The sequence below is a fragment of the Schistocerca nitens genome, chromosome 4 (assembly GCF_023898315.1).
Source record: "Schistocerca nitens isolate TAMUIC-IGC-003100 chromosome 4, iqSchNite1.1, whole genome shotgun sequence".
Lineage (NCBI taxonomy): Eukaryota > Metazoa > Arthropoda > Insecta > Orthoptera > Acrididae > Schistocerca > Schistocerca nitens.
In genome coordinates this window covers 43,071,092-43,092,466 of record NC_064617.1, presented here as the reverse complement: position 1 = coordinate 43,092,466, position 21,375 = coordinate 43,071,092, and positions in this window count along the sequence as shown.

Here is a 21,375-nt window from a genome sequence, read left to right as displayed (position 1 = left end):
TCCCCCACAATGTTGTTGAGCCAGACTGACGGTACCCCACATATTGGTGGAATGTCCCCTTCCTTTGGCCCTTTGTGCCAAGTATAGTCTTCCTGTTTCCTTAAATTTAATATTAGCAGATGGTTTTCGGATGGTTGAAGTGACCCTCAGTTTCCTCTGTGAAAGTGATTTTTATTTACAGATACAAGGTTCTACTTCATTCTTGGAGCAGGGGTTGAGACCTCTTTTCCAGCATTCTCAATGTGGGACCCAATGAACACTCCATCATGGAAAGACCACCCCACCGTTTTGCTTTTTTCTTTCTTTTCCCAGTTTTTACATTTGGTCTAACTTTTATCAGTGAAGTGAGATCCATCATCTAATGAAATTTGCTTCATCCCCATGCTGCTCCATTGAAGTTCACTGCATTTTCACCCACAGGTGGCTGCTCCTGCATGGAATTTCATCGAATCCATCACAGTCCAGCCCAGGTGGACCAAAATGTTATTGTCCACAGACAGCAATTTAAATCGTCAATTTTGTCTGAGGACCAGGAATTTAAAGTACTGCATATTTGTTCACATTCAGTTAGATGGCAATGAATGACAGTCTGTGTGCAGAAGCACTTATAATTGACAGTTGACCCACACATAAATGAAAATACACATATTCAACCTTCAGTGTTAGAGGCGTGTATGCAGCGATCTATGACAGGTGCCAGATCGAGTATTATTTCACAACTGTTCGCTCTCTTTCTGTGGCAATTGTCTTATTACCCACCCTAGGAGTGTGGTGTCTCGGCCGTTATCCCTCAGGCAGAAATGACTTGATAGAGGGCAGTACTCTCCACTGACTTGGACAAGTGTACCGACAAAACAACCACCTACTCCAGTCTGCTCTCAAGCATCACATATCCCATCAAAGACAAGGCTAACTGTGAAAGCAGTCATGTAATCTACAAGCTAAGCTGTGAGCACTGTGCCATGTTCTGCTGGATGTGCCAAACAACAAGCTGTATGTTCACATGAATGGCCACAGACAAATTGTGGCCGAGGGGTAGTTGAACTACCCAGTTGTTGAATGAATGCGCTGCCCAACAGAACATTATTCACTTTGACTGCTTCACAGCCTGCATCATATGGATCCTTCCTTCCCACACTAGCTTCTGTGAACTGCGTAGGTGGGAATGCCCCCTCCACATTGCAATATTGACAAAGAATGACAGATAAATGGCCACATTTCTAACACACATACTAGAGCATCTCATCGTATTTTATCTACAACAAAAGTGTGGCAAGAAACCACCACCTCACTGCAGGTATCAAAATACCGAGTACAAAAGTGATTTTGAATTTTTGGGTAGCAGAAAAAGGAACACCAACAAAATGTTATGGTTCACAACAAAATCAAAATATTTGCCAAGCACAGAAACAAAACTTCGCAGCCTAATGACGTAACCTGCTTGGCAAACCAACCAGGACTTAATGGAACCCAAGAGAGCAGCAGAAAATTTCGAGATTCATTATGTTCTGAAGATAAAGAACCTTTATTTGTCCAGAGTATGTGTAAAATGATAGTTGAACATTTCAATGCCATTTGGAAATTTTCATTTATTTTGCTTGCTTCATTATTTCTGTCTGTAAATGCTAACTGAATTTGGTATCAGATTTAATAAATGCAACTTGATGAGTAGCTCTTTGTAATTTACATCAGAAAGACTATGGAAGTCATAAATTACATTTATTCCCCATTACAGAGGAATAAATTGACTGTGTATCGTCACAGATACATTTCCTGGAATATCTAAACTTATGACTTATAATCTACTGTCCTAGAACTTAGTTAGTTCATAATGTCAACTGTTGTGTAGGCTGACGTTCAAGATATTAGTCATGAAGACTCGACACACAAAGAAGTGGGATGCAAACATGCTAAGGAATATGATATGCTTGAAGTTCTTCAAGGCTCTAGATAAAGCAATAAGAAATAACTCATTAGGCAGTACAGTTGAAGAGGAACACATGTCTCTAAAAAGGGCAATCACAGAAGTTTAAAGGAAAACGTAGGTACAAAGAAGGTAATTGCGAAGAAAACATTGGTAACCAAAGAATTACTTCAGTTGATCAATAAAAGAAGGAAGTGCAAAACTGTTCAGGGAAATTCAGGAATACAAAAATAAGTCGCTGAGGGATGAAATAAATAGGAACAGGGATGCTAAGATGAAATAACTGCATGAAAAACTTGAAGAAATAAAAAAAAAAGATAGTCAGAAGGACTAATTCAGTGTGTAGGAAAGTCAAAACAATGTTTGTTGAAATTAAAAGTGAGGGTGGTAACATTAAGAATGCAATGGGAAGTCCACTGATAAATTCAGGGAACAGGGTAGATAGGTGGGAAAAGTACTTTGAAGGCCTCTATGAGGGGTAGATTTGCCAGATGTGGTAAAAGAAGAAGCAGGAGTCTAGTTAAAAAAGATAGGGGATCCAGTATTAGAATCAGAATTTAAGAGCTTTGGAAGACTTACAATGAAATAGGGCACAATGGATACATAACATTCCATCAGAATATCTAAAATCATTGGGGGAAGTGGCAACAAAACAATTATTCATGTTGGTGTGTAGAATATGAGTCTGGCAATATACTATCTGACTTTCGGAAAAATACCATCCATGCAATTCCCAAGACTGCAAGAGTTGACAAGTGCGAGAATTATCACAGAATCAGCTTAACAGTTCAGGCATCCCACTTATTGACAAGAATAAGAATGGTAAAGAAAATTGAGGATGCATTACATGACGATCAGTTTGGCTTTAGGAAAGGTAAATGCACAAGAGAGGCAATGCGATGTTGTGGTTCATAATGGAATCAAGACTAAAGAAAAATAAAGACATGTTTGTATGATTTGTCAACCTGGAAAAAGTGTTCAACAATGTAAAATGGTGCAAGATATTAGAAATTCTGAGGAAAATAGGGGTAAGCTATAGGAAGAGATAGGTAATATACAATATTTACAAGAGATAAGAGGGAATAATAGGCCAATAACCAACAACAAATTGCTTGGATCAAAAACGGTGTAAGACAGGGATGTCGTCTTTTGCCCCTACTATTCAATCTGTACGGCATAGCAGCAATGATGAAAATTAAGGAATGTGATTAAAATTGAAGGGGAAAGTATATCAGTGTTACAGTTTGCTGATGTCATTGCTATTGTGAGTAAAAGTGAAGAATTAAGTGATGTGCTGAATGAAGTGAACAATCTAATGGGTACAGAATATGAATTGAGAGTAAATCTAAGGAAAGATGGAATTAATGAAAAGTAGCAGAAATGAACAGAGTGAGAAACTTTAGATTGGAATGATGGTCAAGAGGTCACTTAGGCAGCAAAACAACCAATGATGGATGGAGCAAGGAGGACATCATAAGGAGACTAGCTCTGGCAAAAAGGTGTTCTCTGGCCAAGAGGAGTCTACTGGTGTCAAAAATAGTCCTTAATTTGAGGAAGAAACTTCTAAGAATGTATGTTCAGAGCACAGCCTTGTATGATAGTAAAACATGGACTGCAAAAGAACCAGAGAAAAGAGAATCGATGCAATTGAGATTATGTGCTGCTGATGAATGTTGAAAATTATGTGGGCCCATATGCTAAGGAATGAGGAGGATTTGCCTGGAACTGAAGAGGAAAGGAGTATATGGATAACACTGATAAGGAGAAGGGTCAGGCTGATAGGAGATAGGTTAAGACATTAGGAGATAAGTTCTGTGTTACTAGAGTGAGCTGTAGGGAGCAAAAACTGTAGAGGAAGATAGCATACATCCCGTAAATATTTGAAACAGAAGTTCCAAGTGCTACTCTGAGGTTAAGAGTTTGGTTCAGGAGAGGAATTCATGGTGGACCACATCAAACCAGTCAGAAAACTGATGACAAAAAAGTCAACAGTTGTGGAAAGGATAGATTGATGCTCATTGTAAACATGACACATGGCCAAGAGAAAAGTGTAGCACCATACACAAAATGCAGATGATCATAACCTACCAAATTTCAATGGCTGCTTCACAGCCCAGACCATCTGGTTTGTCACCATTACCACCACTTCTTCAAGCTTTTCTGAACTGAGATGCTGGAAGTTATCCTTAAAACACATTCACTGCTCCAGAAATCATCCTGGGTTCAACCTATGGTAACCAATTGTTCCTATATCCTTCACCCAACATTTTGTGCAGCATACATGATCAGAAACTTTGTGGGTTTTCATCTAGTAGGTAATTCTGTTCAAATATTGATTTCAGAGTCTGTTCTGAGGTTCTGCAATGCATGGATTTCAATGAGATAGTATGGTAGTTCTGTTAAACACTTCTGGTATCCTTTTTTTTGTAGATGGGTATGTCCTGTCCTTCCTTCCAATCACTGGACACAGTCCGTTACCTCAATGCATCCACAGTGTAATGCATTATAGAGAAAATGGGATCTAACTGAGCTGGAAATTGTAGATAGGATATGACAAGCATTTCTTCATGCCCTTAATCCTTGTTCCATTTCAGTGATTTTAGCTGTTTCTCAATGCCAAAGACACTAATATCTACATCACTCATCTGTGCAGTGGTGTGAAAAGGAAACTGAAGCATTTCTTCCGTATTTTCCTTTGTAATGGAAAGGTATATGTAGTGAGAATTAGTAAAACACAGTGGAAGGAAGAATAGGATATCTGGTCAGGGCATTTCAGGGCTGTCAACACAAAATTAAGTAGGGTAATCCTGGAATAGATTTAATGATGAACAACAACAACAACAATAATAATAATAATAATAATAATAATAATAATAATAATAATAATAAGTGTGATTGCTTGGTTCAGGACAGAACTAAAGAAGCCTCGGACAAGCGCCGTCATGGTCGGGGACGATGCTTGAACCCTATGCCCGCCCACAATGGTAACGACACTGCTAGCCAACTGGAAAATGATTTAAATCCAAATAGAGGTGTTTTGCAGGATATGCTTCCTGCAACCACCCTAGAAGGAAAACAGACAGAGGATGAGATGGTCAGATGAAGTTAGAACAAAATTATAAATGAAGAACAAAAAGGCTGCTGCAAAGGAGCACGAGGATGTAAAGAGCAACTAATAATAGATACAGAGGTGACATATCAAGCTAAAACTAAACAAAGGTTACTACACTATGCATACATTGATTACCAAAAAGCTTTTGATAGTGCACCCCACTCATGGTTACTACAGATATTGGAAATATACAAAGTAGATCCTAAATTGATACAGTTCCTAAACATAGTTATGAAAAACTGGAAAACCACACTTAATATCCAAACAAACTCTAATAATATCACAGCCAATACAGATTAAGTGTGGAATATACCAAGGAGACCTTGGTAAGTCCTTGGTAAGTCCTTTCTGGTTCTGCCTTGCTCTGAACCCACTATCCAACATGCTAAACGATACTAAATATGGATACAATATTACTGGAACATACCCACACAAAATCACACATTTTCTATACATGGATGCTCTAAAACTACTGGCAGCAACAAATCAACAACTCAACCAATTACTAAAGATAACAGAAGGATTCAGCAATGATATAAATATGGCTTTTGGAACAGACAAATGTAAGAAAAATAACAGTCAAGGGAAAACACACTAAACAAGAAGTTTACATATTAGATAACCACAGCGACTGCATAGAAGCGATGGAAAAAACAGATGCCTATAAATATCTAGGATACAGACAGAAAATAGGAATAGATGTTACAAATATTAAAGAAGAACTAAAAGAAAAATATAGACAAAGACTAACAAAGTACTGGAAACAGAATTGACAGCAAGAAACAAGACAAAAGCTATAAATACTTATGCTATACCAATATTAACCTACTCATTTGGAGTAGCGAAATGGAGTAACACAGACCCGGAAGCACTCAATACACTTACACGATCACAATGCCACAAATATAGAATACACCACATACATTCAGCAACTGAAAAATTCACATTAAGCAGAAAGTAAGTAGGAAGTGGATTTATCGACATAAAAAACCTACATTATGGACAGGTAGACAATTTAAGAAAATTCTTCCTAGAACGAGCAGAAACTAGCAAAGTACACAAAGCAATCACTCACATAAATACATCGGCTACACCACTGCAATTTCATAACCACTTCTACAACCCTTTGGATCACAGAACATCAGCAGATACGAAGAAAGTAAATTGGAAAAAGAAAACACTACATGGCAAGCAACCGTATCATCTAACACAGCCACACATAGATCAAGACGCATCCAATGCATGGCTAACAAAAGGCAATATATACAGTGAGATGGAAGGATTCATGATTGCAATACAGGATCAAACAATAAACACCAGATATAACAGCAAGCATATTATTAAAGATCCCAATACCACAACAGATAAATGCAGACTTTGCAAACAACAAATAGAAACAGTAGATCACATCACAAGCGGATGTACAATACTAGCAAATACAGAATACCTCAGAAGACATAACAATGTAGCAAAAATAGTACATCAACAACTTGCCATATAAGATAAACTAATAAAACAACACATTCCCACATACAAGTATGCACCACAAAATGTACTGGAGAATGTTGAATACAAATTATACTGGAACACAACCATTATAACAGATAAAACAACACCACATAACAAACCTGACATCATACTCACCAATAAAAAGAAGAAATTAACACAACTAATCGAAATATCCATACCCAATACAACAAATATACAAAAGAAAACAGGAGAAAAAATTGAAAATACATCCAACTGGCTGAGGAAGTCAAGGACATGCATCAGGTTAAAGTTGACATTATACCAATTACACTATCAACTACAGGAGTCATACCACACAATATCCACCAGTACATCAATGCAATACAGCTACATCCAAACTTATATATACAACTACAGAAATCTGTAATTATTAATACATGTTCAATTACCCGAAAGTTCCTAAATGCAATATAACATATACCGTACAGTTAAAAGGAAGTGACACTTGATCAAGGTCTGTGTCACTTTCCATTTTTAACCAGACTTAATGTCTGAGAAAGTAAAAAATGATGATGGTGATGGTGAAGAAGAAGAAATGTCAGCTACAATAAAAAATGTTTGTATCTGGAAACACTGAAAGTTTCTAATGGTGAAATAGATATTTTGACACCACATTTTAAACTGACATTTCCAGGGACAGATGTGATAGCTGACAAAAATTTGTTATGAAATGAAGATTAAAATTGCAAAATCATACAGAATCAATAAACAGTTAGATCATTATCTCTGGGAAGGTTAGTTTTTGTTTTGCAGAAATGTCAGTACTGAAATTAGAATTTGCCCATCCAAATAGCTTGAAGAAAAGCAAACCCATATTTACATCATTTATAGATTTTGAGGAGGATGAATTAAGCAGTTACTCTTTTCAAGAATGGAAAATCCAGTTATTTTATACATGGAATATGAAAAAAGGTTGAACTACTGGTACAATGGAAAGTACACTCTGCCATGCACTACACTACTGTTTGCAGAGAGTGTAACTTTAGATGTAAGTGTATACTGAATAACATTGTGGATAGGCTAAATCCTGTCTTCCTCTCTCCTCAATTACAATGCCCATCTTTATCTTATTTTTTTTATTTTTTATTTTTTTTCCTCTCTCTCTCTCTCTCTCTCTCTCTCTCTCTCTCTCTCTCTCTTATAACTTCAGTTGGTTTCTGAAGTTGCAAATAATTTTTTGCTCACTGTATTTCATCCCTGACACCCTCAAGATTTCAGAGTGTCTAGTCCAACCCACATTGTTTCAAGATTCATGCTGGGAAATTGTGAGGAGAGGGTAGGACAGTAAGGTGCAATGGGGAGTTTAGATGGTGTGTGGGAGGGGGATTGGGGGAAGGAGGGAAGGGAAAATACTATGGGTGCTTTTGTGGAATATAAGTTTGTGTGATGCTGGACTGGGAACAGGGAAACAGTTAAGTAGATGCAGGACAGACAAGGCTTATGGGAACATAGGAACTCACCCTGCAATATATCCTATGTGCACAGTTCTAAGAAGCTGATATTGGTAGGAATCACATTGGTGGATGCAAACATAGTGTTGGATAGTGCTCTTAACAACTGGGTGGTCCAGTTGTTTTTTCAGGACACATTCTTGGTGGCCATTCATGCAGACAGACAGCTTGTCTGTTGTCTTGCCCAAGCGGAATGCAGCACAGTGGTTGCAGCTTAGCTTGTACATCACATGACTTGTTTCACAGATAGCCCTGCCTTTTACGAGATAGTTGATGCTTCTGACAGGACTGGAGATGGCGATGGTGGTGGGTGGTGGGTGGTGGGTGGTGGGTGGTCTGTGGTTAGTGGAGGAGAATGTATGCGACATCTTGGTCTGTTACAGGAATATGAGCCATGAGACAAGGGGTTGGGAACAGGGGTTGTGTAGCGATGGATGAAGTTATTGTGCAGTTTTAGTGGGTGTCAGAAAACCACCGTGGGAAGGGTGGGAGGGATAGAGGGTAGGACATTGCTCATTTCAGGCCACAATGAGAGGTCTTGGTGGAGAATGTGCTTCAGTTGTTCCATTCCTGGGTGGTGGTAACAAGGAGAACACTCATCTGTGGCTGGATGGTGGGGCTAACTGGGGGTGATGGGATGACTGGAAAGTTGAGGCCTGGGAGATCTCTCCAGTCACCCACCATCTCCCAAAGTCCCATTGTCAAGCTGGATAGGAGCACTACCCACATGACTCATTATGACCCAGGACTGTAGCAACTGAACCACATTCTCTGCTATCCCTCTCATTGTGGCCTGATATGAAGAATGTTCTACCCACTATCATTCCTACTCCTCAAACAGTGGTATGCTGCTTTCCACCAAACTTACGGAATATCTTCATCCATTCCTCCAAAAACCCCAGCTCCCAATCCCTTGTCTGTCTGCCCATATCCCTGTAGTAGACCTTGATGCAAGACCTGGCCCATACATCCCACCACCACCACCACCACCACCACCACCACCACCACCACCTACCTCATCAAGAGGCAAGGCTACCTATGCAAAAAATCATGTGATGTACAAGCCAAGCTGCAACAACTGTGATGCATTCCACATGGGCATGACTACCGACAAGCTGTATTTCCATATGAATGGCCACTGACAAACTGTTGCCGAGAGACAGCTAGACCACCCCATTGTCGGGCATGCTGCCTGACACAACGTTCTTCCCTAAAATGACTGTTTCGCAGCCTGTGCCATCTGCATTCTTCATACCAACACCAGCTTTTCTGAACTGCACAGGAGCAAACTTTCCTATAATGTACCTTACATTGCTGTAACTCTCCCCGCCTCAACCTTGGTTCATTAGTCATTTTCCTTCAGTTTCCTAACCCCTTCCCAGTTCAGAACCAACAATGCTAGCAGCCAACAAAGTGGTTGCAGTTAAAGTGTCTGCTGACAGAGCGTGACTTAATCGTGTATGCTGGAAAAGCCTGTGGTTTATGAGGTGTGTGAATAGAAGGTAACCATCGACTGTTGGGAGTGTCGTTGCTTAGAAGCCAGGCCTGCTGATGTTCTACCACTCATATATGTTTGCCTGTTTTGGGTAACACTCTTGATTTCCTCTCTTGATATATTACATGTGATGCTCACATTTCTGGCTAGTGTGTCATTTCAGTTTGTTCAGTTCTTCAAAAAGCTTGAATTCTTTCTGTTGGTAACCTGTTACAGGCTGGATAGGATGTGATGTTTTCCCGCAGTTTGTGACTTAATGCATCTGAACCTGTACATTGAGAATGAGTTCTAAAAGTGGTGACAAATGTGTCTTGTGCATCCATCAATCCAGTTGCATCATCTTTGGCAACCAGCAACTACAGTAACAATATGCTGAAATGTTGACCATCTGTAACTGTTGTCATTTTGAGAGAAACTGCAGAAACATGTGTCACTGACACCAGAAACCTTAATGTTTCCTCAATCCATCAAACTTCTTGGACTTCTTGGCATAGTTATGGACAAGTGGAAAAACTGCATGAAATGGATGAAAAGTTAGTAACCCTGTATACAGGGTGTACCATTTATCTTGAGCACTCTAAGTAACTGTTTGTCCAGATGAAAATTACAAAATGTTTAAATCAAATGTTCTTTAGCTGTAAGAGGGACATCAATCAGCATTATTGCCTTCATTGTAGCTTTGTTTTTTTACAAAGATCCGAACAGTGGTATGACTTTTTTAAGTGACACCCTCTATTTTTTATTCTGTAATTCATTTCCTCTCCTAAAGACTTATTCAAAAATGTATCACATCCACGTGCTGTTGTTGACACAGGACAAATATAAAAATAAGTAAAATGCACACTCGTCATTCCATCAACCATCGTCAGTTGGAGTTCTGTGAGTAGAATGTACACCAACAAAGAGAAGTTAGAAATGCTACTCATCTATGGGGAGTGTAAGTTCGCACAACACTAATTGCAATACTGTTCTCTTATGTAATGGTATATTTAATACACTACTTTAATCCTTTTAAGTAGTGTTATGTAGAGTACGCATATTGTAAAGACTGTCCTACCTACAAACTGCATTGACATAACATTTCCTTTGTTGTTGTTGTTGTTGTTGTTGTTGTTGAAGGTTGGCGAAATGCTACACAGGCAGCGGAACTGTACAGATAGAGATATCCTGATAAGTACCCACTTTCCTGATGGATGTTTTCTCGTATTGTTGCGATGCTTCGGGAAATGGGAAATTTCATCCCACAACAACACAATCGACATCACACTCCCTCATACAGAGATGCCCAAGTCACTGTTCTTGCTTTCATAGCTATGAATCCGCATGTGAGCACACAACAGCTTGAACACAAGATGGGCATTCCAAAAACCAGAGTACACCATATTCTTACATGTCACCAGTTCCATTCTTACTATGCACACCTACATCAAGAACTACATGGGAATGATTTCCAGAATCATGTACAGTTCTGTCAGTGGGCACAGCAGCAAATCCTCATTGACCCGAACTCCTTCTCCAATGTTCTATTTAGCGATGGATGTACTCTTTCAAAAAAAGGGTAAGTTAATTTAAAGGAACATGCATTATTGGTCCAGCAAAACCCCACAATGGCTTAGATAAGTGGAACATCAGCGTCTATGGAGAGTTAATGTCTGTTGTGGGATGCTTGGTACCACAATTATTGGCCCTTATTTCACCAATGGTAGTCTATAAGGCACAGCTTATTCCAGCTTCCTGAGACGAATTCTTCCTCGTCTCCTGGATGAAGTGCCACTAAGGACCAGACTGCATATGTGGTATCACCATGATGGATGTCTAGCACATAATTTCTTGTATGTATGTTGTGTTCTGAATTGAAGGTATCCTGCCAGATGGATTGGTCGAGAAGGAACAGTTACTTCGCTTGCTAGGTCTCCTGATTTAAATCGTCCAGACTTTTTTTTTCTTTGGGGATGAATTAAAGACATTGTCTATCGCCATATTTGACAAACTCCAGAGGGCAGGCAGCAACATACTGTACTTGCTTGTAATTCTCTTTAGCACCAACACTGGAAGCAGCAAATAATTCTTTCATTCAATGAGTGTGCCAGTGTATAGGTGTCTAGGATCATCACTTTGAGCACCTCTGAATGTTCTTTACTGTATGATTAAATGATGATGGTGTCCTCTTGGGTAAAATATTCCGGAGGTAAAATAGTCCCCCATTCGGATCTGCAGTTGGGGACTACTCAGGAGGACATCGTTATCAGGAGAAAGAAAACTGGCATTCTACGGATCGGAGTGTGGAATGTCAGATCCTTTAATCGGGCAGGTAGGTTAGAAAATTTAAAAAGGGAAATGGATAGGTTAAAGTTAGATATAGTGGGAATTAGTGAAGTTCAGTGGCAGGAGGAACAAGACTTCTGCTCAGGTGAATAAAGGGTTATAAATACAAAATCAAATAGGGGTGATGCAGGAGTTGGTTTAATAATGAATAAAAAAAATAGGATTGTGGGTAAGCTACTACAAACAGCATAGTGAACGCATTATTGTGGCCAAGATAGATACGAAGCCCACACCTACTACAGTAGTACAAGTTTATATGCCAACTAGCTCTGCAAATGACAAAGAAATTGAAGAAATGTATGATGAAATAAAACAAATTATTCAGATAGTGAAGGAATGTACTTGAGGACAATATTATGGAAATGGAAGAGGATGTAGATGAAGATGAAGTAGGAGATACAATACTGTGTGAAGAGTTTGACAGAGCATTGAAAGACCTGAGTCGAAACAAGGCCCCGAGAGTAGACAACATTCCATTGGAACTACTGCCTGCCTTGGGAGAGCCAGTCCTGACAAAACTCTACCATCTGGTGAGCAAGATGTATGAGACAGGAGAAATACCCTCAGACTTCAAGAAGAATATAATAATTCCAAGCCCAAAGAAACCAGGTGTTGCAGATGTGAAAATTACCGAACCATCAGTTTAATAAGTCTCAGCTGCAAAATATTAACGCGAATTCTTTACAGATGAAAGGAAAAACTAGTAGAAGCCGACCTCAGGGAAGATCAGTTTGGATTCCGTAGAAATGTTGGAACACGTAAGGCAATACTGACCCTACGACTTATCTTAGAAGCTAGATTAAAGAAGGGCAAACCTACATTTCTAGCGTTTGTAGACTTAGAGAAAGCATTTGACAATTTTGACTGGAATACTCTCATTCATATTCTGAAGATGGCAGGGGTAAAATACAGGGAGCGAAAGGCTATTTACAATTTGTACAGAAACCAGATGGCAGTTGAAAGAGTAGAAGGACATGAAAGGGAAGCAGCGTTTGGGAAGGGAGTGAGACAGGGTTGTAGACTTTCCCCGATGTTATTCAATCTGTATATTGACCAAGCAGTGAAGGAAGCAAAAGAAAAATTCGGAGTAGGTATTAAAATTCATGGAGAAGAAATAAAAACTTCGAGGTTCGCTGATGATATCGTATTTCTGTCAGACGCAGCAAAGGACTTGGAAGAGCAGTTGAATGGAATGGATATTGTCTTGAAAGGAGGATATAAGATGAACATCAACGAAAGCAAAACGAGAATAATGGAATGTAGTCGAATTAAGTCGGGTGATGCAGAGGGAATTACATTAGGAAATGAGACACCTAAAGTAGTAAAGGAGTTTTGCTATTTGGGGAGCAAAATAACTGACGATGGTCAAAGTAGAGAGGATATAAAATGTAGACTGGCAATGGCAAGGAAAGCGTTTCTGAAGAAGAGAAATTTGTTAACATCTAGTATAGATTTAAGTGTCAGAAAGTCGTTTCTGAAAGTATTTGTATGGAGCGTAGCCATGTATGGAAGTGAAACATGGACAATAACTAGTTTGGACAAGAGGAGAATAGAAGCTTTCGAAATGTGGGGCTACAGAAGAATGCTAAAGATTGGATGGGTAGATCATACAACTAATGAGGAGGTATTGAATAGGATTGGGGAGAAGAGAAGTTTGTGGCACAACTTAACTGGAAGAAGGGATCGGTTGGTAGGACATGTTCTGAGGCATCAAGGGATCACCAATTTAGTGTTGGAGGGCAGCGTGGAGGGTAAAAATCGTAGAGGGAGACCAAGAGATGAATACACTAAACAGATTCAGAAGGATGTAGGCTGCAGTAGGTACTGGGAGATGAAAAAGCTTGCACAGTATAGAGTAGCAGCATCAAACCAGTCTCGGGACTGAAGATCACAACAACAACAACAATGAATGTTCTACTCCTGAGCAATGGTACAGTAGAGTCAGTCAATTATGTGTTACATTTTTACTTTGTTTTCTGACAACTCCAGGAAATGGAAGAGTTTGTGCTCCTGGGCACAAAGACATTGTTATCTTATGTAATTAATAAATTTTTGTTTCAGTAAATGGTACACAGTGATAAATTTTTTAATACGTCTTTAGGAGAAGAAATGAATTACCAAATAAAAAATACTGAGTGCCATTTAAAAAAGACACACAGCTGTACATATCCTTGTAAAAAACAAAGCTACAATGAAACCAATTGTGCTAATTGATCTTTCCCTGAAGGCTAAAGAACATTTGCTTAAAACATTTCATAATTTGCATCTGGACAAACATTTATTGAGGGTGGCCAGGATAAATTGGACACCCTGTATGAGAGTGCAGATCTCCTACCTTCTAGTTCCTTTCCGTGTAATTTGGTGTGAAAGAAGGTTTGTCTACACGTGAACACTGCTTCATTGAAGTTTTGAGATTAGTGTATGGCAATGACTGCAAATGTTGAGTGTAAATTGCAAGTTTTTGGCAATGCAGCTCAAGTTAAAATGGCTATCAAAGTGCATTAAAAAACTGGACAAAGAGTGGAAAGCAGAATTAGAGGTTGTGTCTAGAGATTTTAAGTTTGATTGTCATCAGTGTGGCATGTCTTATGTAGATGCCATTATCTGTGATATAATTACAAGGTTTGCTTTGGATCAGTTGTTGCAAGTGAAGTCTTCAGTTAACTGATCTATATCTTGGTGATGTTGCACACTCAGTATTGTCATATGAGCTGAGCTGTCTGCACAGTCCCAGGAAGCATTTGTTGACGAGTGCCACATACTGTAAGGGGATTGAAGTTCTTCCTTAGTACACTGTCAGACATCACTGCAGGGACCCCCCAGGGGGTACACAACTCTTTTGTGGACACGTGCGTAGCGAGCACGGGACCCCGAGCTAATGTGGCCCTCCTTCCTTTCCGGGCTGCATACCTTCCCTTTCCGCATCCTTCCCCGTCCCCCATCTTCGCCCCCCCCCCCTCACCTCTGGCTCTTTCCTTCCCTTTCTCCCCCTCTGGGAGTATAGTTTGTGCCTATGTCCGGAGACGGACGCTCGAAACTGTTCCAAATTCCTTGCTTTCTACGCTTGCAAGTCCTCGTCCTTTTTCTGTCCTTCTCTTTTCCTTCCCTCTTCTCTTTGCCCTTTTCTCCGCTGTGGCGTTTGAGACCCCCTCTTCTTTACTTTCCCTTTCTCTTTTTTCCTCCCTGTGCATGTCTGAAGGCCGACCCACGCACTTCCATGCGTAGCCGGTGACGGGGTAACGCGTAATTCCCCTCCCCGGGTAGACAGGTAGGACATGTACGTACCCCCTGGTAACGGCCAGGCCCAGGGAGGGGTGATTACCTGAGCTGATACCTTCCGAAAGTGCCGATTGGTGCCTCTGTCCGTTTGTCGGGAGGTGTGACCTGAGGTGTGAACAATCACGTAAGGCGGGTGTGCCCTCAGTGAGGGCCCCCACAAGGGAGGAGCGCGCCATCGGAGACGCCCGTAATCATGGGGGATTCTTCCGCAATGGTTTCTTCACCTTCCACTATGTCTGCTCACAAACGTAAGTTCACTGAGTCTCAGCCACAGACGGTTCTTCCATCGTTGCCACAGTTCCTTGTTGTTTCTCGGTATGACGAAGGTCACGACTTCTCCACGGTCAACCCTTTCATTATTCAGAAAGTTGTCGACGCAATTGCAGGTCCTGTAAAGTCTTGTTCCAGATTACGGAATGGCACCCTGTTGTTAGAAACACACAGTGCCCTCCAGGCACAAAAATTGCTGCGTACTTCTCTGCTCCACACCTTCCCTGTCCGGGTGGAACCGCACCGTACCTTAAATTCCTCGCGTGGACTCGTTTATACACGCTCCCTCGATGGATTGTCTGACGAAGAAATTCAGCACTACCTGTCTGACCAGGGCGTAACGGCTGTTCATAGAGTTACGAAAAGGGTTGACACGAACATCATTCCAACCCGCACTGTCTTCTTGACATTTGACAGAGTTCAACTCCCATCGAAAATCAAAGCAGGCTATGAGATAATTTCCGTTCGCCCTTACGTCCCAAACCCTACGCGTTGTTATCGCTGCCAGCGGTTCAATCACACCAGCCAGTCCTGTTCCAATCCGGCCAAATGTGTTACGTGTGGCAAGGATGCCCATGAGGGTGCTTGTCCACCTCCATCCCCACGCTGCATAAACTGTATGGGTGACCACGCTGCTTCCTCTCGAGATTGCCCCATTTTTAAGGACGAAAAGCTCATCCAGGAAATAAGAGTGAAGGAAAAGGTGTCGACCTTTGCTGCTCGAAAATTATTCGCCAGTCGACAGCCCACCGTGCCTCAGACAGGAAAATACAGCACTGTCCTTGCTTCTCCTCGGCCAACAAAGGAAGTGGCCACGCAGACTTGCGACCTCACCTTTAGTACCACGGTCGTCAGATCGGCCAGCGCAAAGATCGCCCGTTCAACCTCACCACTTTCGCCTGCCCACTCTATGGCTCACCCTTCGTCGGGTTCTGCTAAATCTCGAGCCCAAAAGTCAGACGCCAAGTCTTCGAAAAAAGAGCATACTCGTGAAGAGATTTTACGTACCGCAACTTCACAACCATCAGTTCCTCCTTCATCTAAACATCATACTTCCAAGAAGGCTACAATGAAACACAGTTCCTCTCCTTCTCCGCCAAGGCGTGTCCCATCTACAGCACCACCTGGCGGAAATCGCCCTCGGCCATCTTCTGTGTCGCCGAGGCGCACTGCTGGTGGCCGGTCAACCGGCCGATCGCTGGTGGCAGGAGCTGCTCCTGAACAACCTATGGATCAGGATCTTCTGCCTTCGGCTGAATGCCATTCCATGCTCTCGGTCGCAAGCTCTGAGCGGTCGTTGAGTTGACAGCACCCTTGGTCACATTCCTCCATTTTCTGTTCACCCTATGTCCATTATCCACTGGAATATCCACGGCATTCGAGCCAATCGGGATGAATTGTCGATCCTCTTATGATCCTACTCGCCGGTCATCTTTTGTCTTCAGGAAACAAAGCTGCGCCCCCATGACCGCTTTGTTCTCCCTCATTTTCAGTCCGTCCGATATGACCTCCCCTCTGTTGAAGGCACTCCAGCCCATGGAGGACTCATGATTCTTCTCCATGATACTCTCCATTATCACCCAATCCCCTTAAACAGTTCCTTCCAAGCTGTCGCCGTCCGTCTTTCCCTTTTGGATACACGTTCTCTCTTTGTATGGTATACATTCCATCGTCCACACCAATGGCACGAGCTGATCTCCTTCATCTTCTTGGTCAGCTTCCACCCCCCTATTTGCTGGTTGGGGACTTCAATTCCCACCACCCGCTTTGGGGATCTCCAGATCCTTGTCCATGTGGCTCACTATTGCTAGACGTCTTCCACCAAGCGGATCTAGTTTGCCTCAACACTGGGGTCCCCACATTTTTGTCTGCCTCCACGACAAATTTATCTCATTTGGACCTTGCGGTCGGTACAGTTCCGCTAGCTCGGTGCTTCGAATGGTTCGCCCTTGATGATACACACTCGAGTGACCACTTTCCATGTGTCCTTAGACTGCAGCCTCAACTGCCATATATGCGCTCGCGACGCTGGAAGTTTGCCCAAGCTGATTGGACACTTTTCGTCTCTCGCGACATTCGATGACCGTCACTTTCCCAGCGTCGACGATGAGGTCACACATATTACCGACGTTATTCTTACAGCTGCGGAACGTTCAATACCACGCACCTCCGAATTGCCCCGGCACCCCCCAGTTCCTTGGTGGAACGAGGCATGCCGTGACGCAATACTTGAGCGGCGACGTGCTCTTCGCATTTTCCGTCACCATCCTACTTTGGCCAACTGTATCCGATATAAGCAGCTCCGTGCGTGATGCCGTCGCGTCATCCGCGATAGCAAGAAGGCAAGCTGGAAATTCTTTATTAGTTCATTTAACACCTTCACTCCCTCCTCGGAAGTTTGGAGTCGGCTTGGACGGTCCTCAGGCGCGCCTAGTTTCTCCCCGGTCTCTGGGATCACTGTCGCGTATGATACCGTAGTGGACCCCGTCGCAATTTCTAACTCATTGGCTCAGCACTTTGCTGTGATTTCGAGCTCTTCAAATTACCCGCCAGCGTTTCTCCCAAAGAAACGTGCAGCGGAAGTGCGACATCTTGCTTTCTCCTCTCAAAATCACGAAAGCTACAATACTGTTTTCTCCATGCGGGAACTCCAACATGCGCTCTCTTCCTCTTGCTCCTCCGCCCCAGGACCGGATGGTATCCATGTCCAAATGTTGCTTCATTTATCAACCCATAGTCTGCGTTACCTCCTTTGCCTCTATAATCGAATTTGGACCGACAGTACCTTTCCCAGACGATGGCGGGAAGCTATTGTCGTTCCCGTTCCGAAACCTGGAAAGGACAAACATCTCCCCTCTAGCTATCGCCCCATTTCTCTCACGAGTAGTGTCTGTAAGGTTTTGGAGCGTATGGTGAATTACCGTTTAGCTTGGTGGCCAGAATCCCGCAGTCTTTTAAAACCAGCCCAATGCGGATTCCGAAAGCATCGTTCTGCAGTGGACCATCTTGTTGCTCTCTCCACTTATATCATGAATAATTTTCTCCGGAAACGCCAAACGGTAGCAATATTTTTTGATCTGGAAAGAGCATACGATACCTGTTGGAGGACAGGCATCCTCCGCACACTGTTCTCTTGGGGCTTTCGAGGCCGGCTGCCCCTTTTTCTTCACGGATTTATGGCAGAGCGTACATTTAGGGTGCGGGTGAACACTACTCTCTCCCGTACTTTCTCCCAAGAAAACGGGGTACCCCAGGGCTCCGTGCTGAGTGTTGTACTGTTTGCCATCGCCATAAATCCAATTATGGACTGTCTCCTTCCTGATGTCTCGGGCTCCCTCTTTGTGGACGATTTTGCGATCTACTACAGCTCTCAACGGACCAGCCTTCTTGAACGACGTCTTCAAGGATGTCTCGATCGCCTCCACTCTTGGAGTCTCGAAACCGGCTTCTGTTTCTCACCCAGTAAGACCGTTTGCGTTAATTTTTGGCGACGTAAGGAGTTTCTTCCGCCCCCCTTACATCTAGGTCCGGTCAACCTTCCATTTTCAGACGTCGCTAAATTCTTGGGTCTTATGTTTGACAGAAAACTGTGCTGGTCCTCCCACGTTTCTTATCTTTCGGCTCGCTGTCTGCGATCCCTTAACACCCTACGTGTCCTGAATGGTACCTCCTGGGGAGCGGACAGAGTGGTCCTTCTCCGCCTCTATCGCGCCTTAGTGCGCTCGAAATTGGATTATGGAAGCATAGTCTACTCCTCTGCTCGGCCGTCTATTCTTCGGCGTCTCGACTCTATCCACCACCGTGGATTATGTTTAGTGTCTGGAGCTTTTTACACTAGCCCTGTGGAAAGCCTTTATGCTGAGACTGCTGAACCTCCGTTGTCCAATCGGCGAGCAGTCCTCCTGAGTCATTATGCTAGCCATCTGTCTTCCATGCCTGCTAATCCATCCCATGACCTTTTTTTCGACGCCTCCTTTGATGTAGGGTATGCAGGCCGCTCCTCCTCCCTACTACCCCCGGGAGTCCACTTCCGTCAGCTGCTCCATTCTCTTTCCTTCCGCTTTCCTAAAACCTTCTTGACAACTTGGGGCACAGCACCGCCTTGGCGCCGTCCCCGGATCTGCCTGCTCCGTGACCTTTGTCAATTTCCCAAGGATGGTAGCCCTACACTTGTTTATCGTCGGGCATTTGCTGCTCTATGTGCACAAATGACGGACGCCACATTTATTTACACTGATGGCTCGAAAACATCGTTAGGTTTAGGGAGTGCCTATATTGTTGGCGACACCCCAAATCACTTTCGGCTTCCCGACCAGTGTTCGGTTTATACTGCGGAGCTTTACGCTGTTCTCCAGGCTGTCCACTACATCCGCCGCCATCAGCGGATACAGTACGTAATCTGCTCGGATTCTCTCAGCTCTCTCCTCAGTCTCCAAGCTCTTTACCCTGTGCACCCTCTGGTCCACTGGATTCAGGACTGTCTGCGCTTGCTCCACCTGGGGGACGTCTCGGTGGCGTTCCTCTGGCTCCCGGGACACGCTGGTATCTGTGGGAATGAGGCGGCCGATATAGCGGCCAAGGCTGCAGTCTCTCTTCCTCGGCCAGCTATTCCGTCGCTTCCCTTCGCCGATCTACGGGATGTTTAATGTCGTCATGTTGCTCTTTTATAGCACATACACATTGGTCGACACTTCCCCGTAATAAATTGCGGGAAGTGAAAGCCCTTCCTTGCGCTTGGACCTCTTCCTCCCGACCGCGTCGTCGGGAGGAGGTAATTTTAGCTAGACTCCGGATAGGGCACTGTCTTTTTAGCCATCAACATCTTTTAAGCGGCGATACTCCCCCACTCTGTCCCCACTGCTCTTAGCTGTGGACGGTAAGACACCTTTTAATTGAATTCCCCTATTTTAATCCGTTACGCTCCCGTCTACAGCTATCGCCTGATCTATCGTCGATTTTAGCAGATGACACGCGCTCAGCCGACCGCGTTCTCCAGTTTATTAGTGACAGTGAAATGACGCCTGTCATTTGAAGCCTTTTTGGGGACAAGCACCCCTTTCTGTAGTGGATTTTTAAGTATTCCTTCTGCTTTTAGTTTCTCCAATTTTATAACTTTGTTCCCATTGCTGCTGGGTTTCAATTTCGGTTTTTTACTGTTTCTTAAGTCACGGGCTGGGCGCTTATGACCATAGAAGTTCTGCGCCCTAAAACCAAAACAAAAAAAAAAAAAAATCACTGCAGGGACTCATTCCTTTGGGCTGATCTGCATGTGCCACCATTTGTTGTCAAAAAGCAGTCTTGCTGCAGCTCTGCTAACCGACTTAATAAGACAGATGGTTGTTGTTGTTGTTGTTGTTGTTGTTGTTGCAGTCTTCGGTCCTGAGACTGCTTTGATGAAGCTCTCCATGCTACTCTATCCTCTGCAAGCTTCATCTCCCAGTACCTACTGCAACCTACATCCTTCTGAATCTGCTTAGTGTAGTCATCTCTTGGTCTCCCTCTACGATTTTTACCCTCCACGCTGCCCTCCAATACTAAATTGGTGATCCCTTGATGTCTCAGAACATGTCCTACCAACTGATCCCTTCTTCTGGTCAAGTTGTGCCACAAACTTTTCTTCTCCGCAATCCTATTCAATACCTCCTCATTAGTTATGTGATCTACCCATCTAATCTTCAGCATTCTTCTGTAGCACCACATTTCGAAAGCTTCTATTCTCTTCCTGTTGGAACTATTTACCATCCATGTTTCACTTCCATACAAGGCCACACTCCATACAAATACTTTCAGAAACGAGTTCCTGACACTTAAATCTATACTCGACGTTAACAAATTTCTCTTCTTCAGAAATGCTTTCCTTGCCATTGCCAGTCTAAATTTTATATCCTCTCTACTTCGACCATCATCAGTTACTTTGCTCCCCAAATAGCAAAATTCCTTTACTACTTTCAGTGTCTCATTTCTTAACCTAATTTCCTAACCCAATTCC